Here is a 23,661-nt window from a genome sequence, read left to right as displayed (position 1 = left end):
CTGAGGCTCGACGTTACACTCTTACAAAAACAATCATTAGTTAGATATAAACGGCAGTAATTGATTCAGTAGGACTCCTTATCCATGTAAACGATCATTGTGACATCTGAATTCATTAATTATCTGAAATACACTGCGTGTGCGTGTGATGTTAAATGTTTGAACCAAGGTTAACGGTTAAAGTGTCAGAGAATGGGTGGTGATTTTTTGACGTCCTCCCATGATCTGAAGTGAGCGTGCGTGTTGTGTTGGTGAAAGTTTAAGAAATGTACAACTGTCGGTTCAGCTCTCTGGTGCTCCCTGCTGGCAGTATCACTATACTGTCCTCATGTTTCACAAAAATAGTTTTGAGAGACGTTGTCAGTTTTGTATGTTGCTTAAATCCTCCAAAGCGGTTGGCAGTAAACATCAGGTCACGGTACGCCACGGAGTCAATGAGCTCGAGTTGAAAAAAGAAAAAAGCTTACAGCACCTGGTATCCCCAGGCGGTCTCCCATCCAAGTACTAACCAGGCCCGACCCTGCTTAGCTTCCGAGATCAGACGAGATCGGGCGTGTTCAGGGTGGTATGGCCGTAAGCAATTAGTGCAGGCGCAAAACCAGGTTTTATACAGTAGCACATAAGGAGTGAGAAAGCTGCTGAGGCTCGACGTTACACTCTTACAAAAACAATCATTAGTTAGATATAAACGGCAGTAATTGATTCAGTAGGACTCCTTATCCATGTAAACGATCATTGTGACATCTGAATTCATTAATTATCTGAAATACACTGCGTGTGCGTGTGATGTTAAATGTTTGAACCAAGGTTAACGGTTAAAGTGTCAGAGAATGGGTGGTGATTTTTTGACGTCCTCCCATGATCTGAAGTGAGCGTGCGTGTTTGTGTTGGTGAAAGTTTAAGAAATGTACAACTGTCGGTTCAGCTCTCTGGTGCTCCCTGCTGGCAGTATCACTATACTGTCCTCATGTTTCACAAAAATAGTTTTGAGAGACGTTGTCAGTTTTTGTATGTTGCTTAAATCCTCCAAAGCGGTTGGCAGTAAACATCAGGTCACGGTACGCCACGGTAGGCCACGGAGTCAATGAGCTCGAGTTGAAAAAGAAAAAGCTTACAGCACCTGGTATTCCCAGGCGGTCTCCCATCCAAGTACTAACCAGGCCCGACCCTGCTTAGCTTCCGAGATCAGACGAGATCGGGCGTGTTCAGGGTGGTATGGCCGTAAGCAATTAGTGCAGGCGCAAAACCAGGTTTTATACAGTAGCACATAAGGAGTGAGAAAGCTGCTGAGGCTCGACGTTACACTTTTACAAAAACAATCATTAGTTAGATATAAACGGCAGTAATTGATTCAGTAGGACTCCTTATCCATGTAAACGATCATTGTGACATCTGAATTCATTAATTATCTGAAATACACTGCGTGTGCGTGTGATGTTAAATGTTTGAACCAAGGTTAACGGTTAAAGTGTCAGAGAATGGGTGGTGATTTTTTGACGTCCTCCCATGATCTGAAGTGAGCGTGCGTGTTTGTGTTGGTGAAAGTTTAAGAAATGTACAACTGTCGGTTCAGCTCTCTGGTGCTCCCTGCTGGCAGTATCACTATACTGTCCTCATGTTTCACAAAAATAGTTTTGAGAGACGTTGTCAGTTTTTGTATGTTGCTTAAATCCTCCAAAGCGGTTGGCAGTAAACATCAGGTCACGGTACGCCACGGTAGGCCACGGAGTCAATGAGCTCGAGTTGAAAAAGAAAAAGCTTACAGCACCTGGTATTCCCAGGCGGTCTCCCATCCAAGTACTAACCAGGCCCGACCCTGCTTAGCTTCCGAGATCAGACGAGATCGGGCGTGTTCAGGGTGGTATGGCCGTAAGCAATTAGTGCAGGCGCAAAACCAGGTTTTATACAGTAGCACATAAGGAGTGAGAAAGCTGCTGAGGCTCGACGTTACACTCTTACAAAAACAATCATTAGTTAGATATAAACGGCAGTAATTGATTCAGTAGGACTCCTTATCCATGTAAACGATCATTGTGACATCTGAATTCATTAATTATCTGAAATACACTGCGTGTGCGTGTGATGTTAAATGTTTGAACCAAGGTTAACGGTTAAAGTGTCAGAGAATGGGTGGTGATTTTTTGACGTCCTCCCATGATCTGAAGTGAGCGTGCGTGTTTGTGTTGGTGAAAGTTTAAGAAATGTACAACTGTCGGTTCAGCTCTCTGGTGCTCCCTGCTGGCAGTATCACTATACTGTCCTCATGTTTCACAAAAATAGTTTTGAGAGACGTTGTCAGTTTTTGTATGTTGCTTAAATCCTCCAAAGCGGTTGGCAGTAAACATCAGGTCACGGTACGCACGGGCCACGGAGTCAATGAGCTCGAGTTGAAAAAGAAAAAGCTTACAGCACCTGGTATTCCCAGGCGGTCTCCCATCCAAGTACTAACCAGGCCCGACCCTGCTTAGCTTCCGAGATCAGACGAGATCGGGCGTGTTCAGGGTGGTATGGCCGTAAGCAATTAGTGCAGGCGCAAAACCAGGTTTTATACAGTAGCACATAAGGAGTGAGAAAGCTGCTGAGGCTCGACGTTACACTCTTACAAAAACAATCATTAGTTAGATATAAACGGCAGTAATTGATTCAGTAGGACTCCTTATCCATGTAAACGATCATTGTGACATCTGAATTCATTAATTATCTGAAATACACTGCGTGTGCGTGTGATGTTAAATGTTTGAACCAAGGTTAACGGTTAAAGTGTCAGAGAATGGGTGGTGATTTTTTGACGTCCTCCCATGATCTGAAGTGAGCGTGCGTGTTTGTGTTGGTGAAAGTTTAAGAAATGTACAACTGTCGGTTCAGCTCTCTGGTGCTCCCTGCTGGCAGTATCACTATACTGTCCTCATGTTTCACAAAAATAGTTTTGAGAGACGTTGTCAGTTTTTGTATGTTGCTTAAATCCTCCAAAGCGGTTGGCAGTAAACATCAGGTCACGGTACGCCACGGTAGGCCACGGAGTCAATGAGCTCGAGTTGAAAAAGAAAAAGCTTACAGCACCTGGTATTCCCAGGCGGTCTCCCATCCAAGTACTAACCAGGCCCGACCCTGCTTAGCTTCCGAGATCAGACGAGATCGGGCGTGTTCAGGGTGGTATGGCCGTAAGCAATTAGTGCAGGCGCAAAACCAGGTTTTATACAGTAGCACATAAGGAGTGAGAAAGCTGCTGAGGCTCGACGTTACACTTTTACAAAAACAATCATTAGTTAGATATAAACGGCAGTAATTGATTCAGTAGGACTCCTTATCCATGTAAACGATCATTGTGACATCTGAATTCATTAATTATCTGAAATACACTGCGTGTGCGTGTGATGTTAAATGTTTGAACCAAGGTTAACGGTTAAAGTGTCAGAGAATGGGTGGTGATTTTTTGACGTCCTCCCATGATCTGAAGTGAGCGTGCGTGTTTGTGTTGGTGAAAGTTTAAGAAATGTACAACTGTCGGTTCAGCTCTCTGGTGCTCCCTGCTGGCAGTATCACTATACTGTCCTCATGTTTCACAAAAATAGTTTTGAGAGACGTTGTCAGTTTTTGTATGTTGCTTAAATCCTCCAAAGCGGTTGGCAGTAAACATCAGGTCACGGTACGCCACGGTAGGCCACGGAGTCAATGAGCTCGAGTTGAAAAAGAAAAAGCTTACAGCACCTGGTATTCCCAGGCGGTCTCCCATCCAAGTACTAACCAGGCCCGACCCTGCTTAGCTTCCGAGATCAGACGAGATCGGGCGTGTTCAGGGTGGTATGGCCGTAAGCAATTAGTGCAGGCGCAAAACCAGGTTTTATACAGTAGCACATAAGGAGTGAGAAAGCTGCTGAGGCTCGACGTTACACTCTTACAAAAACAATCATTAGTTAGATATAAACGGCAGTAATTGATTCAGTAGGACTCCTTATCCATGTAAACGATCATTGTGACATCTGAATTCATTAATTATCTGAAATACACTGCGTGTGCGTGTGATGTTAAATGTTTGAACCAAGGTTAACGGTTAAAGTGTCAGAGAATGGGTGGTGATTTTTTGACGTCCTCCCATGATCTGAAGTGAGCGTGCGTGTTTGTGTTGGTGAAAGTTTAAGAAATGTACAACTGTCGGTTCAGCTCTCTGGTGCTCCCTGCTGGCAGTATCACTATACTGTCCTCATGTTTCACAAAAATAGTTTTGAGAGACGTTGTCAGTTTTTGTATGTTGCTTAAATCCTCCAAAGCGGTTGGCAGTAAACATCAGGTCACGGTACGCCACGGTAGGCCACGGAGTCAATGAGCTCGAGTTGAAAAAGAAAAAGCTTACAGCACCTGGTATTCCCAGGCGGTCTCCCATCCAAGTACTAACCAGGCCCGACCCTGCTTAGCTTCCGAGATCAGACGAGATCGGGCGTGTTCAGGGTGGTATGGCCGTAAGCAATTAGTGCAGGCGCAAAACCAGGTTTTATACAGTAGCACATAAGGAGTGAGAAAGCTGCTGAGGCTCGACGTTACACTTTTACAAAAACAATCATTAGTTAGATATAAACGGCAGTAATTGATTCAGTAGGACTCCTTATCCATGTAAACGATCATTGTGACATCTGAATTCATTAATTATCTGAAATACACTGCGTGTGCGTGTGATGTTAAATGTTTGAACCAAGGTTAACGGTTAAAGTGTCAGAGAATGGGTGGTGATTTTTTGACGTCCTCCCATGATCTGAAGTGAGCGTGCGTGTTTGTGTTGGTGAAAGTTTAAGAAATGTACAACTGTCGGTTCAGCTCTCTGGTGCTCCCTGCTGGCAGTATCACTATACTGTCCTCATGTTTCACAAAAATAGTTTTGAGAGACGTTGTCAGTTTTTGTATGTTGCTTAAATCCTCCAAAGCGGTTGGCAGTAAACATCAGGTCACGGTACGCCACGGTAGGCCACGGAGGCAATGAGCTCGAGTTGAAAAAGAAAATACTAACAGCACCTGGTATTCCCAGGCGGTCTCCCATCCAAGTACTAACCAGGCCCGACCCTGCTTAGCTTCCGAGATCAGACGAGATCGGGCGTGTTCAGGGTGGTATGGCCGTAAGCAATTAGTGCAGGCGCAAAACCAGGTTTTATACAGTAGCACATAAGGAGTGAGAAAGCTGCTGAGGCTCGACGTTACACTCTTACAAAAACAATCATTAGTTAGATATAAACGGCAGTAATTGATTCAGTAGGACTCCTTATCCATGTAAACGATCATTGTGACATCTGAATTCATTAATTATCTGAAATACACTGCGTGTGCGTGTGATGTTAAATGTTTGAACCAAGGTTAACGGTTAAAGTGTCAGAGAATGGGTGGTGATTTTTTGACGTCCTCCCATGATCTGAAGTGAGCGTGCGTGTTTGTGTTGGTGAAAGTTTAAGAAATGTACAACTGTCGGTTCAGCTCTCTGGTGCTCCCTGCTGGCAGTATCACTATACTGTCCTCATGTTTCACAAAAATAGTTTTGAGAGACGTTGTCAGTTTTTGTATGTTGCTTAAATCCTCCAAAGCGGTTGGCAGTAAACATCAGGTCACGGTACGCCACGGTAGGCCACGGAGGCAATGAGCTCGAGTTGAAAAAGAAAAAGCTTACAGCACCTGGTATTCCCAGGCGGTCTCCCATCCAAGTACTAACCAGGCCCGACCCTGCTTAGCTTCCGAGATCAGACGAGATCGGGCGTGTTCAGGGTGGTATGGCCGTAAGCAATTAGTGCAGGCGCAAAACCAGGTTTTATACAGTAGCACATAAGGAGTGAGAAAGCTGCTGAGGCTCGACGTTACACTTTTACAAAAACAATCATTAGTTAGATATAAACGGCAGTAATTGATTCAGTAGGACTCCTTATCCATGTAAACGATCATTGTGACATCTGAATTCATTAATTATCTGAAATACACTGCGTGTGCGTGTGATGTTAAATGTTTGAACCAAGGTTAACGGTTAAAGTGTCAGAGAATGGGTGGTGATTTTTTGACGTCCTCCCATGATCTGAAGTGAGCGTGCGTGTTTGTGTTGGTGAAAGTTTAAGAAATGTACAACTGTCGGTTCAGCTCTCTGGTGCTCCCTGCTGGCAGTATCACTATACTGTCCTCATGTTTCACAAAAATAGTTTTGAGAGACGTTGTCAGTTTTTGTATGTTGCTTAAATCCTCCAAAGCGGTTGGCAGTAAACATCAGGTCACGGTACGCCACGGTAGGCCACGGAGTCAATGAGCTCGAGTTGAAAAAGAAAAAGCTTACAGCACCTGGTATTCCCAGGCGGTCTCCCATCCAAGTACTAACCAGGCCCGACCCTGCTTAGCTTCCGAGATCAGACGAGATCGGGCGTGTTCAGGGTGGTATGGCCGTAAGCAATTAGTGCAGGCGCAAAACCAGGTTTTATACAGTAGCACATAAGGAGTGAGAAAGCTGCTGAGGCTCGACGTTACACTCTTACAAAAACAATCATTAGTTAGATATAAACGGCAGTAATTGATTCAGTAGGACTCCTTATCCATGTAAACGATCATTGTGACATCTGAATTCATTAATTATCTGAAATACACTGCGTGTGCGTGTGATGTTAAATGTTTGAACCAAGGTTAACGGTTAAAGTGTCAGAGAATGGGTGGTGATTTTTTGACGTCCTCCCATGATCTGAAGTGAGCGTGCGTGTTTGTGTTGGTGAAAGTTTAAGAAATGTACAACTGTCGGTTCAGCTCTCTGGTGCTCCCTGCTGGCAGTATCACTATACTGTCCTCATGTTTCACAAAAATAGTTTTGAGAGACGTTGTCAGTTTTTGTATGTTGCTTAAATCCTCCAAAGCGGTTGGCAGTAAACATCAGGTCACGGTACGCCACGGTAGGCCACGGAGGCAATGAGCTCGAGTTGAAAAAGAAAAAGCTTACAGCACCTGGTATTCCCAGGCGGTCTCCCATCCAAGTACTAACCAGGCCCGACCCTGCTTAGCTTCCGAGATCAGACGAGATCGGGCGTGTTCAGGGTGGTATGGCCGTAAGCAATTAGTGCAGGCGCAAAACCAGGTTTTATACAGTAGCACATAAGGAGTGAGAAAGCTGCTGAGGCTCGACGTTACACTTTTACAAAAACAATCATTAGTTAGATATAAACGGCAGTAATTGATTCAGTAGGACTCCTTATCCATGTAAACGATCATTGTGACATCTGAATTCATTAATTATCTGAAATACACTGCGTGTGCGTGTGATGTTAAATGTTTGAACCAAGGTTAACGGTTAAAGTGTCAGAGAATGGGTGGTGATTTTTTGACGTCCTCCCATGATCTGAAGTGAGCGTGCGTGTTTGTGTTGGTGAAAGTTTAAGAAATGTACAACTGTCGGTTCAGCTCTCTGGTGCTCCCTGCTGGCAGTATCACTATACTGTCCTCATGTTTCACAAAAATAGTTTTGAGAGACGTTGTCAGTTTTTGTATGTTGCTTAAATCCTCCAAAGCGGTTGGCAGTAAACATCAGGTCACGGTACGCCACGGTAGGCCACGGAGTCAATGAGCTCGAGTTGAAAAAGAAAAAGCTTACAGCACCTGGTATTCCCAGGCGGTCTCCCATCCAAGTACTAACCAGGCCCGACCCTGCTTAGCTTCCGAGATCAGACGAGATCGGGCGTGTTCAGGGTGGTATGGCCGTAAGCAATTAGTGCAGGCGCAAAACCAGGTTTTATACAGTAGCACATAAGGAGTGAGAAAGCTGCTGAGGCTCGACGTTACACTCTTACAAAAACAATCATTAGTTAGATATAAACGGCAGTAATTGATTCAGTAGGACTCCTTATCCATGTAAACGATCATTGTGACATCTGAATTCATTAATTATCTGAAATACACTGCGTGTGCGTGTGATGTTAAATGTTTGAACCAAGGTTAACGGTTAAAGTGTCAGAGAATGGGTGGTGATTTTTTGACGTCCTCCCATGATCTGAAGTGAGCGTGCGTGTTTGTGTTGGTGAAAGTTTAAGAAATGTACAACTGTCGGTTCAGCTCTCTGGTGCTCCCTGCTGGCAGTATCACTATACTGTCCTCATGTTTCACAAAAATAGTTTTGAGAGACGTTGTCAGTTTTTGTATGTTGCTTAAATCCTCCAAAGCGGTTGGCAGTAAACATCAGGTCACGGTACGCCACGGTAGGCCACGGAGGCAATGAGCTCGAGTTGAAAAAGAAAAAGCTTACAGCACCTGGTATTCCCAGGCGGTCTCCCATCCAAGTACTAACCAGGCCCGACCCTGCTTAGCTTCCGAGATCAGACGAGATCGGGCGTGTTCAGGGTGGTATGGCCGTAAGCAATTAGTGCAGGCGCAAAACCAGGTTTTATACAGTAGCACATAAGGAGTGAGAAAGCTGCTGAGGCTCGACGTTACACTCTTACAAAAACAATCATTAGTTAGATATAAACGGCAGTAATTGATTCAGTAGGACTCCTTATCCATGTAAACGATCATTGTGACATCTGAATTCATTAATTATCTGAAATACACTGCGTGTGCGTGTGATGTTAAATGTTTGAACCAAGGTTAACGGTTAAAGTGTCAGAGAATGGGTGGTGATTTTTTGACGTCCTCCCATGATCTGAAGTGAGCGTGCGTGTTTGTGTTGGTGAAAGTTTAAGAAATGTACAACTGTCGGTTCAGCTCTCTGGTGCTCCCTGCTGGCAGTATCACTATACTGTCCTCATGTTTCACAAAAATAGTTTTGAGAGACGTTGTCAGTTTTTGTATGTTGCTTAAATCCTCCAAAGCGGTTGGCAGTAAACATCAGGTCACGGTACGCCACGGTAGGCCACGGAGTCAATGAGCTCGAGTTGAAAAAGAAAAAGCTTACAGCACCTGGTATTCCCAGGCGGTCTCCCATCCAAGTACTAACCAGGCCCGACCCTGCTTAGCTTCCGAGATCAGACGAGATCGGGCGTGTTCAGGGTGGTATGGCCGTAAGCAATTAGTGCAGGCGCAAAACCAGGTTTTATACAGTAGCACATAAGGAGTGAGAAAGCTGCTGAGGCTCGACGTTACACTTTTACAAAAACAATCATTAGTTAGATATAAACGGCAGTAATTGATTCAGTAGGACTCCTTATCCATGTAAACGATCATTGTGACATCTGAATTCATTAATTATCTGAAATACACTGCGTGTGCGTGTGATGTTAAATGTTTGAACCAAGGTTAACGGTTAAAGTGTCAGAGAATGGGTGGTGATTTTTTGACGTCCTCCCATGATCTGAAGTGAGCGTGCGTGTTTGTGTTGGTGAAAGTTTAAGAAATGTACAACTGTCGGTTCAGCTCTCTGGTGCTCCCTGCTGGCAGTATCACTATACTGTCCTCATGTTTCACAAAAATAGTTTTGAGAGACGTTGTCAGTTTTTGTATGTTGCTTAAATCCTCCAAAGCGGTTGGCAGTAAACATCAGGTCACGGTACGCCACGGTAGGCCACGGAGTCAATGAGCTCGAGTTGAAAAAGAAAAAGCTTACAGCACCTGGTATTCCCAGGCGGTCTCCCATCCAAGTACTAACCAGGCCCGACCCTGCTTAGCTTCCGAGATCAGACGAGATCGGGCGTGTTCAGGGTGGTATGGCCGTAAGCAATTAGTGCAGGCGCAAAACCAGGTTTTATACAGTAGCACATAAGGAGTGAGAAAGCTGCTGAGGCTCGACGTTACACTCTTACAAAAACAATCATTAGTTAGATATAAACGGCAGTAATTGATTCAGTAGGACTCCTTATCCATGTAAACGATCATTGTGACATCTGAATTCATTAATTATCTGAAATACACTGCGTGTGCGTGTGATGTTAAATGTTTGAACCAAGGTTAACGGTTAAAGTGTCAGAGAATGGGTGGTGATTTTTTGACGTCCTCCCATGATCTGAAGTGAGCGTGCGTGTTTGTGTTGGTGAAAGTTTAAGAAATGTACAACTGTCGGTTCAGCTCTCTGGTGCTCCCTGCTGGCAGTATCACTATACTGTCCTCATGTTTCACAAAAATAGTTTTGAGAGACGTTGTCAGTTTTTGTATGTTGCTTAAATCCTCCAAAGCGGTTGGCAGTAAACATCAGGTCACGGTACGCCACGGTAGGCCACGGAGTCAATGAGCTCGAGTTGAAAAAGAAAAAGCTTACAGCACCTGGTATTCCCAGGCGGTCTCCCATCCAAGTACTAACCAGGCCCGACCCTGCTTAGCTTCCGAGATCAGACGAGATCGGGCGTGTTCAGGGTGGTATGGCCGTAAGCAATTAGTGCAGGCGCAAAACCAGGTTTTATACAGTAGCACATAAGGAGTGAGAAAGCTGCTGAGGCTCGACGTTACACTTTTACAAAAACAATCATTAGTTAGATATAAACGGCAGTAATTGATTCAGTAGGACTCCTTATCCATGTAAACGATCATTGTGACATCTGAATTCATTAATTATCTGAAATACACTGCGTGTGCGTGTGATGTTAAATGTTTGAACCAAGGTTAACGGTTAAAGTGTCAGAGAATGGGTGGTGATTTTTTGACGTCCTCCCATGATCTGAAGTGAGCGTGCGTGTTTGTGTTGGTGAAAGTTTAAGAAATGTACAACTGTCGGTTCAGCTCTCTGGTGCTCCCTGCTGGCAGTATCACTATACTGTCCTCATGTTTCACAAAAATAGTTTTGAGAGACGTTGTCAGTTTTTGTATGTTGCTTAAATCCTCCAAAGCGGTTGGCAGTAAACATCAGGTCACGGTACGCCACGGAGTCAATGAGCTCGAGTTGAAAAAGAAAAAGCTTACAGCACCTGGTATTCCCAGGCGGTCTCCCATCCAAGTACTAACCAGGCCCGACCCTGCTTAGCTTCCGAGATCAGACGAGATCGGGCGTGTTCAGGGTGGTATGGCCGTAAGCAATTAGTGCAGGCGCAAAACCAGGTTTTATACAGTAGCACATAAGGAGTGAGAAAGCTGCTGAGGCTCGACGTTACACTCTTACAAAAACAATCATTAGTTAGATATAAACGGCAGTAATTGATTCAGTAGGACTCCTTATCCATGTAAACGATCATTGTGACATCTGAATTCATTAATTATCTGAAATACACTGCGTGTGCGTGTGATGTTAAATGTTTGAACCAAGGTTAACGGTTAAAGTGTCAGAGAATGGGTGGTGATTTTTTGACGTCCTCCCATGATCTGAAGTGAGCGTGCGTGTTTGTGTTGGTGAAAGTTTAAGAAATGTACAACTGTCGGTTCAGCTCTCTGGTGCTCCCTGCTGGCAGTATCACTATACTGTCCTCATGTTTCACAAAAATAGTTTTGAGAGACGTTGTCAGTTTTTGTATGTTGCTTAAATCCTCCAAAGCGGTTGGCAGTAAACATCAGGTCACGGTACGCCACGGTAGGCCACGGAGGCAATGAGCTCGAGTTGAAAAAGAAAAAGCTTACAGCACCTGGTATTCCCAGGCGGTCTCCCATCCAAGTACTAACCAGGCCCGACCCTGCTTAGCTTCCGAGATCAGACGAGATCGGGCGTGTTCAGGGTGGTATGGCCGTAAGCAATTAGTGCAGGCGCAAAACCAGGTTTTATACAGTAGCACATAAGGAGTGAGAAAGCTGCTGAGGCTCGACGTTACACTTTTACAAAAACAATCATTAGTTAGATATAAACGGCAGTAATTGATTCAGTAGGACTCCTTATCCATGTAAACGATCATTGTGACATCTGAATTCATTAATTATCTGAAATACACTGCGTGTGCGTGTGATGTTAAATGTTTGAACCAAGGTTAACGGTTAAAGTGTCAGAGAATGGGTGGTGATTTTTTGACGTCCTCCCATGATCTGAAGTGAGCGTGCGTGTTTGTGTTGGTGAAAGTTTAAGAAATGTACAACTGTCGGTTCAGCTCTCTGGTGCTCCCTGCTGGCAGTATCACTATACTGTCCTCATGTTTCACAAAAATAGTTTTGAGAGACGTTGTCAGTTTTTGTATGTTGCTTAAATCCTCCAAAGCGGTTGGCAGTAAACATCAGGTCACGGTACGCCACGGTAGGCCACGGAGTCAATGAGCTCGAGTTGAAAAAGAAAAAGCTTACAGCACCTGGTATTCCCAGGCGGTCTCCCATCCAAGTACTAACCAGGCCCGACCCTGCTTAGCTTCCGAGATCAGACGAGATCGGGCGTGTTCAGGGTGGTATGGCCGTAAGCAATTAGTGCAGGCGCAAAACCAGGTTTTATACAGTAGCACATAAGGAGTGAGAAAGCTGCTGAGGCTCGACGTTACACTCTTACAAAAACAATCATTAGTTAGATATAAACGGCAGTAATTGATTCAGTAGGACTCCTTATCCATGTAAACGATCATTGTGACATCTGAATTCATTAATTATCTGAAATACACTGCGTGTGCGTGTGATGTTAAATGTTTGAACCAAGGTTAACGGTTAAAGTGTCAGAGAATGGGTGGTGATTTTTTGACGTCCTCCCATGATCTGAAGTGAGCGTGCGTGTTTGTGTTGGTGAAAGTTTAAGAAATGTACAACTGTCGGTTCAGCTCTCTGGTGCTCCCTGCTGGCAGTATCACTATACTGTCCTCATGTTTCACAAAAATAGTTTTGAGAGACGTTGTCAGTTTTTGTATGTTGCTTAAATCCTCCAAAGCGGTTGGCAGTAAACATCAGGTCACGGTACGCCACGGTAGGCCACGGAGGCAATGAGCTCGAGTTGAAAAAGAAAAAGCTTACAGCACCTGGTATTCCCAGGCGGTCTCCCATCCAAGTACTAACCAGGCCCGACCCTGCTTAGCTTCCGAGATCAGACGAGATCGGGCGTGTTCAGGGTGGTATGGCCGTAAGCAATTAGTGCAGGCGCAAAACCAGGTTTTATACAGTAGCACATAAGGAGTGAGAAAGCTGCTGAGGCTCGACGTTACACTTTTACAAAAACAATCATTAGTTAGATATAAACGGCAGTAATTGATTCAGTAGGACTCCTTATCCATGTAAACGATCATTGTGACATCTGAATTCATTAATTATCTGAAATACACTGCGTGTGCGTGTGATGTTAAATGTTTGAACCAAGGTTAACGGTTAAAGTGTCAGAGAATGGGTGGTGATTTTTTGACGTCCTCCCATGATCTGAAGTGAGCGTGCGTGTTTGTGTTGGTGAAAGTTTAAGAAATGTACAACTGTCGGTTCAGCTCTCTGGTGCTCCCTGCTGGCAGTATCACTATACTGTCCTCATGTTTCACAAAAATAGTTTTGAGAGACGTTGTCAGTTTTTGTATGTTGCTTAAATCCTCCAAAGCGGTTGGCAGTAAACATCAGGTCACGGTACGCCACGGAGTCAATGAGCTCGAGTTGAAAAAGAAAAAGCTTACAGCACCTGGTATTCCCAGGCGGTCTCCCATCCAAGTACTAACCAGGCCCGACCCTGCTTAGCTTCCGAGATCAGACGAGATCGGGCGTGTTCAGGGTGGTATGGCCGTAAGCAATTAGTGCAGGCGCAAAACCAGGTTTTATACAGTAGCACATAAGGAGTGAGAAAGCTGCTGAGGCTCGACGTTACACTCTTACAAAAACAATCATTAGTTAGATATAAACGGCAGTAATTGATTCAGTAGGACTCCTTATCCATGTAAACGATCATTGTGACATCTGAATTCATTAATTATCTGAAATACACTGCGTGTGCGTGTGATGTTAAATGTTTGAACCAAGGTTAACGGTTAAAGTGTCAGAGAATGGGTGGTGATTTTTTGACGTCCTCCCATGATCTGAAGTGAGCGTGCGTGTTTGTGTTGGTGAAAGTTTAAGAAATGTACAACTGTCGGTTCAGCTCTCTGGTGCTCCCTGCTGGCAGTATCACTATACTGTCCTCATGTTTCACAAAAATAGTTTTGAGAGACGTTGTCAGTTTTTGTATGTTGCTTAAATCCTCCAAAGCGGTTGGCAGTAAACATCAGGTCACGGTACGCCACGGTAGGCCACGGAGGCAATGAGCTCGAGTTGAAAAAGAAAAAGCTTACAGCACCTGGTATTCCCAGGCGGTCTCCCATCCAAGTACTAACCAGGCCCGACCCTGCTTAGCTTCCGAGATCAGACGAGATCGGGCGTGTTCAGGGTGGTATGGCCGTAAGCAATTAGTGCAGGCGCAAAACCAGGTTTTATACAGTAGCACATAAGGAGTGAGAAAGCTGCTGAGGCTCGACGTTACACTCTTACAAAAACAATCATTAGTTAGATATAAACGGCAGTAATTGATTCAGTAGGACTCCTTATCCATGTAAACGATCATTGTGACATCTGAATTCATTAATTATCTGAAATACACTGCGTGTGCGTGTGATGTTAAATGTTTGAACCAAGGTTAACGGTTAAAGTGTCAGAGAATGGGTGGTGATTTTTTGACGTCCTCCCATGATCTGAAGTGAGCGTGCGTGTTTGTGTTGGTGAAAGTTTAAGAAATGTACAACTGTCGGTTCAGCTCTCTGGTGCTCCCTGCTGGCAGTATCACTATACTAATAATAATAATAATAATAATAATACATTTAATTTAGAGGCGCCTTTCAAAACACCCAAGGTCACCTTACAGAGCATATAGTCATCATACATATTTAAAAAAAAAGCAAGACATTGTGGAAAAAAAAAAATAATAAATAAATAAATAAATAAATAAATAAATAAATAAATAAATAAATAAACATAAGCAATAAGAAATAAATAAAACAAAAACAAGACAAAACAAAACAAAAAAACAATCAAAACAGTGATCAGTTAGACGTTGTGTGCGAGTTTGAACAGGTGAGTTTTGAGTTGTGACTTGAAGGTTGTAATGGTGTCTGACTGTTTTATGTGTGGGGGGAGGGAGTTCCAGAGCCTGGGTGCTGAACAGCTGAATGACCGGGCACCCATTGAAGTGAGTCGTGATGTGGGGATACATAGTAGTCCAGCAGAGGTTGAGCGGAGGGAGCGGGAGGGAGTGTATTCTTGGAGGAGGTCGCAGAGGTAACTGGGGGCTAGGTTGTGGAGAGCTTTGTAGGTGAGGAGTAGGGTTTTGTATTGGATGCGGTAGTGTACTGGGAGCCAGTGAAGTTGAATGAGGACAGGGGTGATGTGGTCAGATGATTTGGTGCGGATGATGATCCGGGCGGCTGAGTTCTGAATGATCTGCAGTCTGTTGATGAGTTTGGTGGGGAGTCCGGTGAGGAGGGCGTTGCAGTAGTCTATGCGTGATGTGACAAATGAGTGAACTAGGATTTCAGTGCTGGATTGGGTCAGTGATGGGCGGAGTCTGGCGATGTTGCGGAGGTGGAAGAATGCAGTCCGGGTGATGTTGTGAATATGGGGTGCGAATGAGAGGGTGTTGTCCAGGATGACGCCGAGGCTCTTGACTTTGGAGGAGAAGGGTACTGGGAAACCATCGATAATTATGAGTGGAGCTGGGGTGTGTTGTGATTTAGTGAGGGTGGATTTGGATCCGATGAGCAGGGCCTCGGTCTTGTTTCCATTGAGTTTCAGGAAGTTCCTGCTCAACCAGCTCCGGATCTCTTCCAGGCACGTGATGAGGGAAGTGGGGGGGATGGCAGCGGTGGGTTTGGTGGAGATGTAGACCTGTGTGTCGTCAGCGTAGCAGTGAAAATGGACCCCATGGTGACGGAGGAGTGTGCCCAGCGGGAGGAGGTAAGTGGTGAAGAGGAGTGGACCCAAGACTGACCCCTGGGGGACACCCAGTGAGACACCTGAACACCCAGACTTGTGGTTGCTTAGTTGAACAAATTGTTGACGGCCGGTGAGGTAGGATGTAAACCAGGAGAGTGCAGCACCAGTGATCCCAATACCAGCTAGGCGGTCCAGGAGCAGAGGGTGGGAGATGGTGTCGAATGCTGCGCTGAGATCGAGGAGGATGAGAATGGTGAGTAATCCAGAGTCGGCTGCAAGGAGGAGGTCGTTGGTGATTTTGACTAGGGCTGTTTCAGTGCTGTGTTTTGGACGGAAGCCAGATTGGAACGGTTCGTGGAGATTGTTAGTGTCGAGGTGGGACTGTAGTTGTGCGGCAACCACCCTTTCAAGTGTTTTGGAGATGAAAGGGAGATTGGAGATGGGCCGGTAATGGTTAAGGTCAGTTGGGTCAGCACCAGGTTTTTTCAGGATGGGAGTGATGGCAGCCAGCTTGAGAGTGGGGGGTACAGTACCAGTAGTGAGGGAGGAGTTAATTATGTTGGTGATCATGGGGGAGATGGACGGAAGACATGCTTTGACAAGGGAGGTGGGAAGAGGATCGAGCTGACAGGTGGTGGTTTTGGCTTTGCGGATGAGTTCTGAAACGGTCTGTTCTGTTACTAGGGTGAAGTCAGAGAGGGAGCTGATGAGAGGTTGGCCAGAGGTGATCATCCAGGGTGGGTCATCAGAGGGGGTGCGAGATGAGGCCAGTTGTTGGTGAATGGTGTTGATTTTAGAGCTGAAGAAGTCAAGGAACGCAGTGCATTGGGTGGTGGAAATGTCTGGAGGGAGAGATTTAGGAGGCTGAAGTAAGTGGCTGACTGTTGAGAAGAGGACTCTGCTGTTGCCTGTACCAGTGTTGATGAGGTTGGAGTAGTATGAGGTTTTGGCAGTAGTGAGGGCATTCTTGTAGTGATGGAGGTGGTCCGAATACATTTGGCGGTGTACAGTGAGTTGAGTCTTTTTGTAGAGTCGCTCCAGTCGACGACCAGTGGCTTTGAGCTGGCGCAGATGAGGAGTGAACCAGGGAGCAGTGTGGGTGAATGAGACTGAACGGGTTTTCAGGGGGGCCAGGGTGGTGAGGGAGGAGGAGAGGCAGTTATTGTAGTGAGTCACCAGGTCAGTCAGGGAGGAAGCTGGGGGAGGGTTGGGGTAGGAGCTGATCATGGTGGAGAGGTCTGTGGTGTTGATAAGTTTGATGTTTCTGAAGGAGATGGTCCGTTGTTCCTTGCTTTTGTGTAGTTGGGTATGAATGTCAAAAAGTACAGCTTTGTGGTCGGAGATGGGGAAATCAATGACATCAAGGTTAGTGGGAGTGATGTCAGTGCAGCAGATTAAATCCAGAATGTGACCTTTGTTATGGGTTGGGAGGTTGACATGTTGTGTGATGCCAAGACAGTCCAGAAGTGATGTGAAGTCATTAGCAAAAGTACAGGATGGGTTGTCAATGTGGATGTTGAAATCACCAAGGAGGATAACAGTGGGGGACATTGCACATACAGAAGTAAGTAGTGATGAGAATTCATTGAGGAAAACGGCGGAGGGTTTTGGCGGTCTGTAAATGGTGACAATGATAGTGGGTTTGGGGCCTGAGAGTTTTACAGCTAGACATTCAAAGGAGGAATGAAGGGGGACTGTGACAGTGGTGACTTTGATGTTATCACGATGGAGGAGAGCGAGGCCACCCCCCCTCCCATTAACCCGGGGTTTACTAATAAAAGAAAAACCTGGTGGGACTGCTTCATTTAGATGGGAGAAGTCATTTGGTTGTTGCCAGGTCTCAGTGAGGCAGAGAATGTCTAGGCTCTGGTCAACAATAAAGTCATTTATCAAAAGGGCCTTATTACTGAGGGATCTGGTGTTCAGCAGACAGAGTTTCAGACAGGTGAGTGGAGTGTAGCAGGTTGCTTTGAGCAGAGGGAACAGTACACTGTGATTGACGGGACTGACCGTACGGGCTGTGCGAGGAGGGGGGCGGGGCCCAGTGGACCAGAAGGAGCGGATGTTTTTGTTGCTGGTGTGAGTGTACTGAAAATTCCGTCCAGAGCCTCGGTGGATGTATTTTGGTCGTTTGAGAATGTCCTGGGGGGATGCAAGCTGAGGTGGTTGGGTCCTTGAGAAGATCCGTAGACGTAACATCTCCGTTACCGAGTAACGGAGCGGCAGAGATGCGCTCGTTACGTGAGAGTCAAACATAGCGCAATCCAGAGGAACAGGTTAAAATCCACAGGTTGTGAAGTCGGAAGAAGCCAGCGGTAGATCCAGGCGATTATGGTGAAGCCACAGAGCGAGCACGGCGGAGGCAGAGGAGTGGAGCAAGCCGGTTGTAGCTACGCTGGAGACGGGGAAGCCAATTGGACGGCGCCGGGGGTTAACAGCAGTCTAGCCGGCCAGCAGGTGTCATCCACCAACAGCTGCACGACTCCACGCACAAAACACAAAACAAAACACGCAGACGTTTAACGTTCAGAAATAAATAAATAAATAAAGAAAACTGACGCAGTTACTTAACTTAACTTTGTAGTCCGATCCGAGGTCCAGAAGGGTTTCAGACAGAAGGTGTTGAAAGTAAGCAAAAGAAAACTGATTAAAAAGTTAAAAGACTAGAAAGAAAAAGAAAATCGCGAAAAAATAATGTTCTCATGTTTCACAAAAATAGTTTTGAGAGACGTTGTCAGTTTTTGTATGTTGCTTAAATCCTCCAAAGCGGTTGGCAGTAAACATCAGGTCACGGTACGCCACGGTAGGCCACGGAGGCAATGAGCTCGAGTTGAAAAAGAAAAAGCTTACAGCACCTGGTATTCCCAGGCAGTCTCCCATCCATGTACTAACCAGGCCCGACCCTGCTTAGCTTCCGAGATCAAACGAGATCGGGCGTGTTCAGGGTGGTATGGCCGTAAGCAATTAGTGCAGGCGCAAAACCAGGTTTTATACAGTAGCACATAAGGAGTGAGAAAGCTGCTGAGGCTCGACGTTACACTTTTACAAAAACAATCATTAGTTAGATATAAACGGCAGTAATTGATTCAGTAGGACTCCTTATCCATGTAAACGATCATTGTGACATCTGAATTCATTAATTATCTGAAATACACTGCTTGTGCGTGTGATGTTAAATGTTTGAACCAAGGTTAACGGTTAAAGTGTCAGAGAATGGGTGGTGATTTTTTGACGTCCTCCCATGATCTGAAGTGAGCGTGCGTGTTTGTGTTGGTGAAAGTTTAAGAAATGTACAACTGTCGGTTCAGCTCTCTGGTGCTCCCTGCTGGCAGTATCACTATACTGTCCTCATGTTTCACAAAAATAGTTTTGAGAGACGTTGTCAGTTTTTGTATGTTGCTTAAATCCTCCAAAGCCGTAGGCAGTAAACATCAGGTCACGGTACGCCACGGAGTCAATGAGCTCGAGTTGAAAAAGAAAAAGCTTACAGCACCTGGTATTCCCAGGCGGTCTCCCATCCAAGTACTAACCAGGCCCGACCCTGCTTAGCTTCCGAGATCAGACGAGTTCGGGCGTGTTCAGGGTGGTATGGCCGTAAGCAATTAGTGCAGGCGCAAAACCAGGTTTTATACAGTAGCACATAAGGAGTGAGAAAGCTGCTGAGGCTCGACGTTACACTCTTACAAAAACAATCATTAGTTAGATATAAACGGCAGTAATTGATTCAGTAGGACTCCTTATCCATGTAAACGATCATTGTGACATCTGAATTCATTAATTATCTGAAATACACTGCGTGTGCGTGTGATGTTAAATGTTTGAACCAAGGTTAACGGTTAAAGTGTCAGAGAATGGGTGGTGATTTTTTGACGTCCTCCCATGATCTGAAGTGAGCGTGCGTGTTTGTGTTGGTGAAAGTTTAAGAAATGTACAACTGTCGGTTCAGCTCTCTGGTGCTCCCTGCTGGCAGTATCACTATACTGTCCTCATGTTTCACAAAAATAGTTTTGAGAGACGTTGTCAGTTTTTGTATGTTGCTTAAATCCTCCAAAGCGGTTGGCAGTAAACATCAGGTCACGGTACGCCACGGTAGGCCACGGAGGCAATGAGCTCGAGTTGAAAAAGAAAGAGCTTACAGCACCTGGTATTCCCAGGCGGTCTCCCATCCAAGTACTAACCAGGCCCGACCCTCCTTAGCTTCCGAGATCAGACGAGATCGGGCGTGTTCAGGGTGGTATGGCCGTAAGCAATAAATGCAGGCGCAAAACCAGGTTTTATACAGTAGCACATAAGGAGTGAGAAAGCTGCTGAGGCTCGACGTTACACTTTTACAAAAACAATCATTAGTTAGATATAAACGGCAGTAATTGATTCAGTAGGACTCCTTATCCATGTAAACGATCATTGTGACATCTGAATTCATTAATTATCTGAAATACACTGCGTGTGCGAGTGATGTTAAATGTTTGAACCAAGGTTAACGGTTAAAGTGTCAGAGAATGGGTGGTGATTTTTTGACGTCCTCCCATGATCTGAAGTGAGCGTGCGTGTTTGTGTTGGTGAAAGTTTAAGAAATGTACAACTGTCGTTTCAGCTCTCTGGTGCTCCCTGCTGGCAGTATCACTATACTGTCCTCATGTTTCACAAAAATAGTTTTGAGAGACGTTGTCAGTTTTTGTATGTTGCTTAAATCCTCCAAAGCGGTTGGCAGTAAACATCAGGTCACGGTACGCCACGGAGTCAATGAGCTCGAGTTGAAAAAGAAAAAGCTTACAGCACCTGGTATTCCCAGGCGGTCTCCCATCCAAGTACTAACCAGGCCCGACCCTGCTTAGCTTCCGAGATCAGACGAGATCGGGCGTGTTCAGGGTGGTATGGCCGTAAGCAATTAGTGTATGCGCAAAACCAGGTTTTATACAGTAGCACATAAGGAGTGAGAAAGCTGCTGAGGCTCGACGTTACACTCTTACAAAAACAATCATTAGTTAGATATAAACGGCAGTAATTGATTCAGTAGGACTCCTTATCCATGTAAACCATCATTGTGACATCTGAATTCTGTTAATTATCTGAAATACACTGCGTGTGCGTGTGATGTTAAATGTTTGAACCAAGGTTAACGGTTAAAGTGTCAGAGAATGGGTGGTGATTTTTTGACGTCCTCCCATGATCTGAAGTGAGCGTGCGTGTTTGTGTTGGTGAAAGTTTAAGAAATGTACAACTGTCGGTTCAGCTCTCTGGTGCTCCCTGCTGGCAGTATCACTATACTGTCCTCATGTTTCACAAAAATAGTTTTGAGAGACGTTGTCAGTTTTTGTATGTTGCTTAAATCCTCCAAAGCGGTTGGCAGTAAACTTCAGGTCACGGTACGCCACGGAGTCAATGAGCTCGAGTTGAAAAAGAAAAAGCTTACAGCACCTGGTATTCCCAGGCTGTCTCCCATCCAAGTACTAACCAGGCCCGACCCTGCTTAGCTTCCGATATCAGACGAGATCGGGCGTGTTCAGGGTGGTATGGCCGTAAGCAATTAGTGCAAGCGCAAAACCAGGTTTTATACAGTAGCACATAAGGAGTGAGAAAGCTGCTGAGGCTCGACGTTACACTCTTACAAAAACAATCATTAGTTAGATATAAACGGCAGTAATTGATTCAGTAGGACTCCTTATCCATGTAAACGATCATTGTGACATCTGAATTCATTAATTATCTGAAATACACTGCGTGTGCGTGTGATGTTAAATGTTTGAACCAAGGTTAACGGTTAAAGTGTCAGAGAATGGGTGGTGATTTTTTGACGTCCTCCCATGATCTGAAGTGAGCGTGCGTGTTTGTGTTGGTGAAAGTTTAAGAAATGTACAACTGTCGGTTCAGCTCTCTGGTGCTCCCTGCTGGCAGTATCACTATACTGTCCTCATGTTTCACAAAAATAGTTTTGAGAGACGTTGTCAGTTTTTGTATGTTGCTTAAATCCTCCAAAGCGGTTGGCAGTAAACATCAGGTCACGGTACGCCACGGAGTCAATGAGCTCGAGTTGAAAAAGAAAAAGCTTACAGCACCTGGTATTCCCAGGCGGTCTCCCATCCAAGTACTAACCAGGCCAGACCCTGCTTAGTTTCCGAGATCAGACGAGATCGGGCGTGTTCAGGGTGGTATGGCCGTAAGCAATTAGTGCAGGCGCAAAACCAGGTTTTATACAGTAGCACATAAGGAGTGAGAAAGCTGCTGAGGCTCGACGTTACACTCTTACAAAAACAATCATTAGTTAGATATAAACGGCAGTAATTGATTCAGTAGAACTCCTTATCCATGTAAACGATCATTGTGACATCTGAATACATTAATTATCTGAAATACACTGCGTGTGCGTGTGATGTTAAATGTTTGAACCAAGGTTAACGGTTAAAGTGTCAGAGAATGGGTGGTGATTTTTTGACGTCCTCCCATGATCTGAAGTGAGCGTGCGTGTTTGTGTTGGTGAAAGTTTAAGAAATGTACAACTGTCGGTTCAGCTCTCTGGTGCTCCCTGCTGGCAGTATCACTATACTGTCCTCATGTTTCACAAAAATAGTTTTGAGAGACGTTGTCAGTTTTTGTATGTTGCTTAAATCCTCCAAAGCGGTTGGCAGTAAACATCAGGTCACGGTACGCCACGGTAGGCCACGGAGTCAATGAGCTCGAGTTGAAAAAGAAATAGCTTACAGCACCTGGTATTCCCAGGCGGTCTCCCATCCAAGTACTAACCAGGCCCGACCCTGCTTAGCTTCCGAGATCAAACGAGATCGGGTGTGTTCAGGGTGGTATGGCCGTAAGCAATTAGTGCAGGCGCAAAACCAGGTTTTATACAGTAGCACATAAGGAGTGAGAAAGCTGCTGAGGCTCGACGTTACACTTTTACAAAAACAATCATTAGTTAGATATAAACGGCAGTAATTGATTCAGTAGGACTCCTTATCCATGTAAACGATCATTGTGACATCTGAATTCATTAATTATCTGAAATACACTGCGTGTGCGAGTGATGTTAAATGTTTGAACCAAGGTTAACGGTTAAAGTGTCAGAGAATGGGTGGTGATTTTTTGACGTCCTCCCATGATCTGAAGTGAGCGTGCGTGTTTGTGTTGGTGAAAGTTTAAGAAATGTACAACTGTCGGTTCAGCTCTCTGGTAGATCCCTGCTGGCAGTATCACTATACTGTCCTCATGTTTCACAAAAATAGTTTTGAGAGACGTTGTCAGTTTTTGTATGTTGCTTAAATCCTCCAAAGCGGTTGGCAGTAAACATCAGGTCACGGTACGCCACGGTAGGCCACGGAGGCAATGAGCTCGAGTTGAAAAAGAAAAAGCTTACAGCACCTGGTATTCCCAGGCGGTCTCCCATCCAAGTACTAACCAGGCCCGACCCTGCTTAGCTTTCCGAGATCAGACAAGATCGGGCGTGTTCAGGGTGGTATGGCCGTAAGCAATTAGTGCAGGCGCAAAACCAGGTTTTATACAGTAGCACATAAGGAGTGAGAAAGCTGCTGAGGCTCGACGTTACACTCTTACAAAAACAATCATTAGTTAGATATAAACGGCAGTAATTGATTCAGTAGGAACTCCTTATCCATGTAAACGATCATTGTGACATCTGAATACATTAATTATCTGAAATACACTGCGTGTGCGTGTGATGTTAAATGTTTGAACCAAGGTTAACGGTTAAAGTGTCAGAGAATGGGTGGTGATTTTTTGACGTCCTCCCATGATCTGAAGTGAGCGTGCGTGTTTGTGTTGGTGAAAGTTTAAGAAATGTACAACTGTCGGTTCAGCTCTCTGGTGCTCCCTGCTGGCAGTATCACTATACTGTCCTCATGTTTCACAAAAATAGTTTTGAGAGACGTTGTCAGTTTTTGTATGTTGCTTAAATCCTCCAAAGCGGTTGGCAGTAAACATCAGGTCACGGTACGCCACGGTAGGCCACGGAGTCAATGAGCTCGA

General features: G+C 45.1%; 30 non-coding genes across 30 annotated transcripts; all 30 read right to left on the bottom strand.

Annotated features, from left to right (window-relative positions):
- Window positions 1-460: 460 nt before the first annotated feature.
- Window positions 461-579, bottom strand: LOC130400576 (5S ribosomal RNA). The gene has a single exon (XR_008903055.1). It is a non-coding gene; the product is annotated as a 5S ribosomal RNA (ribosomal RNA).
- A 529-nt stretch (window positions 580-1,108) lies between these two features.
- LOC130399221 (5S ribosomal RNA) lies at window positions 1,109-1,227 on the bottom strand. The gene has a single exon (XR_008901744.1). It is a non-coding gene; the product is annotated as a 5S ribosomal RNA (ribosomal RNA).
- A 529-nt stretch (window positions 1,228-1,756) lies between these two features.
- Window positions 1,757-1,875, bottom strand: LOC130399220 (5S ribosomal RNA). Its single transcript, XR_008901743.1, has one exon. It is a non-coding gene; the product is annotated as a 5S ribosomal RNA (ribosomal RNA).
- A 525-nt stretch (window positions 1,876-2,400) lies between these two features.
- Window positions 2,401-2,519, bottom strand: LOC130399219 (5S ribosomal RNA). The gene has a single exon (XR_008901742.1). It is a non-coding gene; the product is annotated as a 5S ribosomal RNA (ribosomal RNA).
- Window positions 2,520-3,048: 529 nt separating this feature from the next.
- On the bottom strand, window positions 3,049-3,167 carry LOC130399217 (5S ribosomal RNA). Its single transcript, XR_008901741.1, has one exon. It is a non-coding gene; the product is annotated as a 5S ribosomal RNA (ribosomal RNA).
- A 529-nt stretch (window positions 3,168-3,696) lies between these two features.
- On the bottom strand, window positions 3,697-3,815 carry LOC130399216 (5S ribosomal RNA). Its single transcript, XR_008901740.1, has one exon. It is a non-coding gene; the product is annotated as a 5S ribosomal RNA (ribosomal RNA).
- A 529-nt stretch (window positions 3,816-4,344) lies between these two features.
- Window positions 4,345-4,463, bottom strand: LOC130399214 (5S ribosomal RNA). Its single transcript, XR_008901738.1, has one exon. It is a non-coding gene; the product is annotated as a 5S ribosomal RNA (ribosomal RNA).
- A 529-nt stretch (window positions 4,464-4,992) lies between these two features.
- Window positions 4,993-5,111, bottom strand: LOC130400910 (5S ribosomal RNA). The gene has a single exon (XR_008903379.1). It is a non-coding gene; the product is annotated as a 5S ribosomal RNA (ribosomal RNA).
- A 529-nt stretch (window positions 5,112-5,640) lies between these two features.
- On the bottom strand, window positions 5,641-5,759 carry LOC130399213 (5S ribosomal RNA). Its single transcript, XR_008901737.1, has one exon. It is a non-coding gene; the product is annotated as a 5S ribosomal RNA (ribosomal RNA).
- Window positions 5,760-6,288: 529 nt separating this feature from the next.
- Window positions 6,289-6,407, bottom strand: LOC130399212 (5S ribosomal RNA). Its single transcript, XR_008901736.1, has one exon. It is a non-coding gene; the product is annotated as a 5S ribosomal RNA (ribosomal RNA).
- Window positions 6,408-6,936: 529 nt separating this feature from the next.
- Window positions 6,937-7,055, bottom strand: LOC130399211 (5S ribosomal RNA). Its single transcript, XR_008901735.1, has one exon. It is a non-coding gene; the product is annotated as a 5S ribosomal RNA (ribosomal RNA).
- A 529-nt stretch (window positions 7,056-7,584) lies between these two features.
- On the bottom strand, window positions 7,585-7,703 carry LOC130399210 (5S ribosomal RNA). Its single transcript, XR_008901734.1, has one exon. It is a non-coding gene; the product is annotated as a 5S ribosomal RNA (ribosomal RNA).
- A 529-nt stretch (window positions 7,704-8,232) lies between these two features.
- On the bottom strand, window positions 8,233-8,351 carry LOC130399208 (5S ribosomal RNA). The gene has a single exon (XR_008901732.1). It is a non-coding gene; the product is annotated as a 5S ribosomal RNA (ribosomal RNA).
- Window positions 8,352-8,880: 529 nt separating this feature from the next.
- On the bottom strand, window positions 8,881-8,999 carry LOC130399207 (5S ribosomal RNA). Its single transcript, XR_008901731.1, has one exon. It is a non-coding gene; the product is annotated as a 5S ribosomal RNA (ribosomal RNA).
- Window positions 9,000-9,528: 529 nt separating this feature from the next.
- LOC130399206 (5S ribosomal RNA) lies at window positions 9,529-9,647 on the bottom strand. Its single transcript, XR_008901730.1, has one exon. It is a non-coding gene; the product is annotated as a 5S ribosomal RNA (ribosomal RNA).
- A 529-nt stretch (window positions 9,648-10,176) lies between these two features.
- Window positions 10,177-10,295, bottom strand: LOC130399205 (5S ribosomal RNA). The gene has a single exon (XR_008901729.1). It is a non-coding gene; the product is annotated as a 5S ribosomal RNA (ribosomal RNA).
- A 519-nt stretch (window positions 10,296-10,814) lies between these two features.
- On the bottom strand, window positions 10,815-10,933 carry LOC130399204 (5S ribosomal RNA). Its single transcript, XR_008901728.1, has one exon. It is a non-coding gene; the product is annotated as a 5S ribosomal RNA (ribosomal RNA).
- A 529-nt stretch (window positions 10,934-11,462) lies between these two features.
- LOC130399203 (5S ribosomal RNA) lies at window positions 11,463-11,581 on the bottom strand. The gene has a single exon (XR_008901727.1). It is a non-coding gene; the product is annotated as a 5S ribosomal RNA (ribosomal RNA).
- Window positions 11,582-12,110: 529 nt separating this feature from the next.
- Window positions 12,111-12,229, bottom strand: LOC130399201 (5S ribosomal RNA). The gene has a single exon (XR_008901726.1). It is a non-coding gene; the product is annotated as a 5S ribosomal RNA (ribosomal RNA).
- A 529-nt stretch (window positions 12,230-12,758) lies between these two features.
- LOC130399200 (5S ribosomal RNA) lies at window positions 12,759-12,877 on the bottom strand. Its single transcript, XR_008901725.1, has one exon. It is a non-coding gene; the product is annotated as a 5S ribosomal RNA (ribosomal RNA).
- Window positions 12,878-13,396: 519 nt separating this feature from the next.
- LOC130399199 (5S ribosomal RNA) lies at window positions 13,397-13,515 on the bottom strand. Its single transcript, XR_008901724.1, has one exon. It is a non-coding gene; the product is annotated as a 5S ribosomal RNA (ribosomal RNA).
- Window positions 13,516-14,044: 529 nt separating this feature from the next.
- Window positions 14,045-14,163, bottom strand: LOC130399198 (5S ribosomal RNA). The gene has a single exon (XR_008901723.1). It is a non-coding gene; the product is annotated as a 5S ribosomal RNA (ribosomal RNA).
- A 4,364-nt stretch (window positions 14,164-18,527) lies between these two features.
- LOC130394281 (5S ribosomal RNA) lies at window positions 18,528-18,646 on the bottom strand. The gene has a single exon (XR_008897455.1). It is a non-coding gene; the product is annotated as a 5S ribosomal RNA (ribosomal RNA).
- Window positions 18,647-19,165: 519 nt separating this feature from the next.
- Window positions 19,166-19,284, bottom strand: LOC130400104 (5S ribosomal RNA). The gene has a single exon (XR_008902585.1). It is a non-coding gene; the product is annotated as a 5S ribosomal RNA (ribosomal RNA).
- Window positions 19,285-19,813: 529 nt separating this feature from the next.
- LOC130400724 (5S ribosomal RNA) lies at window positions 19,814-19,932 on the bottom strand. Its single transcript, XR_008903200.1, has one exon. It is a non-coding gene; the product is annotated as a 5S ribosomal RNA (ribosomal RNA).
- A 519-nt stretch (window positions 19,933-20,451) lies between these two features.
- Window positions 20,452-20,570, bottom strand: LOC130399196 (5S ribosomal RNA). Its single transcript, XR_008901721.1, has one exon. It is a non-coding gene; the product is annotated as a 5S ribosomal RNA (ribosomal RNA).
- A 520-nt stretch (window positions 20,571-21,090) lies between these two features.
- LOC130394995 (5S ribosomal RNA) lies at window positions 21,091-21,209 on the bottom strand. Its single transcript, XR_008898100.1, has one exon. It is a non-coding gene; the product is annotated as a 5S ribosomal RNA (ribosomal RNA).
- Window positions 21,210-21,728: 519 nt separating this feature from the next.
- LOC130394789 (5S ribosomal RNA) lies at window positions 21,729-21,847 on the bottom strand. Its single transcript, XR_008897913.1, has one exon. It is a non-coding gene; the product is annotated as a 5S ribosomal RNA (ribosomal RNA).
- A 529-nt stretch (window positions 21,848-22,376) lies between these two features.
- Window positions 22,377-22,495, bottom strand: LOC130396314 (5S ribosomal RNA). The gene has a single exon (XR_008898965.1). It is a non-coding gene; the product is annotated as a 5S ribosomal RNA (ribosomal RNA).
- A 530-nt stretch (window positions 22,496-23,025) lies between these two features.
- On the bottom strand, window positions 23,026-23,145 carry LOC130394501 (5S ribosomal RNA). Its single transcript, XR_008897653.1, has one exon. It is a non-coding gene; the product is annotated as a 5S ribosomal RNA (ribosomal RNA).
- Window positions 23,146-23,661: the final 516 nt, after the last annotated feature.

This window comes from Gadus chalcogrammus, chromosome 12 (assembly GCF_026213295.1).
Source record: "Gadus chalcogrammus isolate NIFS_2021 chromosome 12, NIFS_Gcha_1.0, whole genome shotgun sequence".
Lineage (NCBI taxonomy): Eukaryota > Metazoa > Chordata > Actinopteri > Gadiformes > Gadidae > Gadus > Gadus chalcogrammus.
The sequence above is the reverse complement of the archived record's forward strand: the minus strand, read 5'-3'. Positions and strand labels throughout refer to the sequence as shown.